Here is a 2,275-nt window from a genome sequence, read left to right as displayed (position 1 = left end):
TGCATAATTGACAGAATCATGATATATAGTTTATAGAAATATACCTTTGATGCGTGAACCGGATCAGATCTAGTAGTAATGAATAATCGAGAGACCCACGTGTTGCTCCTCTACTTGGTCCACACGAGCCCGACTAGATCTCTTTACTTTCGACTGCTAGGACGAAAAAGACAAAGGGAAAGCAATCCAATTGCTAGATTAAAAGATGATTTCTCCTCTTGGAGTTCTCACCGTAATATAGCAAAATCCGTTTTAAAAGAGAAACAATTCTCTCTCTATTCACTTGCGTTTTTTTGCAAATAAGTGAATCCTTTTGTATTAAATAAAATTCAATAATTAACCATTAATTATATATTATTTTATTTCACAAATAAATAATATTTCTTATTATTAATAATATCTAATATGTATTAATTATATATTATTTTATTTCACAATCTTAACTCCATAATTAACCATTAATTATATATTATTTTATTTCACAATCTTAACTCCAAAATTAACCATTAATTATATATTATTTTATTTCACAAATAAATAATATTTCTTATTATTAACAATATCTAATATGTATTAATAATTAACCATCTTTCTCGTTTATCTAGTCGGTCAACTCTAAGTGTGTGACCTCATAGGACCCGATTATAATAGTTATAGGTTTAACCCCATTAATCGTAGTTGGCTTCTAGCAAAGCACTATGACTCCTAAAATAATCGAATTAAATTATATCTGTTAATTTGTCCTATCCAAGTTTAGTCATTGCACATTAAATTAAAGGACACAATTCCTTCAATCTCCCACTTATCCTTAAACAAGTGTGCAATATAAGATACCTTTGTCTCTTAATGTCTTATTTGATGATACAGTAACATTCATACCTTTCTATCAAATATGCTTCTTGAACTCTGAGTTTGAACTGTCAATTAAACGGATGATTCATATTAATTCATCCGAGCATGGCCATGCATTTTCAGTTCTCGCTCTTCAAGTGGCCGAGACACCATTCCTGTTCAATGTATCACAATATACATGAAGTAGGAGGACTTCTCCATTCTTGTATGACTATGGCTCCCACTCAATTTTTAACAATCCCAACTACTGCCTTTATAACTCCCTTTTACGGAAAGCGTTTAACAGTGTCAAAGAAATACCAATCATCAAGTGAGGCCACAACATACTCATCCATACACATATATGTAATTGACTAGACATCTCCATGTCCATTTCATACGCTATCAGTCAGCTTACAATATAGTAACTTATAAAATCATCTATGTCCATTTGATGATTTCAAACTATAGACTTTTAATAATTCAAAACTTCATTTCACTTAATGGGGTTTCATTCACCAGAACACTTAAGGTGATCCCATTTGTTAATAATGAATTATTTGGACATATTATTCAATATCGATAAAAACAATATAAATAAGGATGAAATATCATATATCATAAAATCATCAAGTCAAACATAAAACTGGTGTCTAACACTCATAAATACATAATGTAATACAAAAGCAAACTCAAAGCCATTCTCCAATGTGCTTGAGACCCTTAGCCCTAGTGTGACTCTCATGCTTGGGCCTAGGCATAAGTTTGGTTAATGGATCTGCAATGTTGTCATCAGTATGCACCTTACACATCCTAATATCACCCATAGTGATGATGTGTCGAATAAGGTGATACTTTCTCATAACGTGTCTGGATTTGGAGCTCGAACTCGGTTCCTTTGCCTGAGTTATGGCACCATTGTTGTCACAATAGATATCGATAGGCATTGAAATGCTAGGAACAACACTAAGTTCATCTAGGAACTTCCTCATCCAAACGGCCTCCTTTGGTGCTTCACTAGCAGCAATGTACTCAGCCTCTGTTGTAGAATCTGCTATAGTACCTTACTTGGAGCTCTTCCAGCTCACAGCTCCTCCGTTAAGGATAAAGACATAACCCGATTGAGACTCAAAGCCATCTCGATCAGTCTGAAAGCTTGCATCAGTATAGCCTTGTACGATCAATTTTTCATCTCCCCCATATACTAAGAAATCATCCTTTGTTCTTCTTAAGTACTTCAGGATATTCTTAGCTGCACTCCAGTGTGCTTCTCCAGGACTTGATTGGTATCTGCTACACATGCTCAAAGCATATGCAATATCTGGACGTGTACATACCATGGCATACATGATAGATCCTATAGCAGAAGCATATGGGATCTTGTTCATCTTCTCAAGCTCAGCAGGTGTTTTAGGACACTGCGTCTTGCTGAGATATACACCTT

Source organism: Impatiens glandulifera, chromosome 1 (genome assembly GCF_907164915.1).
Source record: "Impatiens glandulifera chromosome 1, dImpGla2.1, whole genome shotgun sequence".
Taxonomy (NCBI): Eukaryota; Viridiplantae; Streptophyta; class Magnoliopsida; order Ericales; family Balsaminaceae; genus Impatiens; species Impatiens glandulifera.
The sequence above is the reverse complement of the archived record's forward strand: the minus strand, read 5'-3'. Positions refer to the sequence as shown.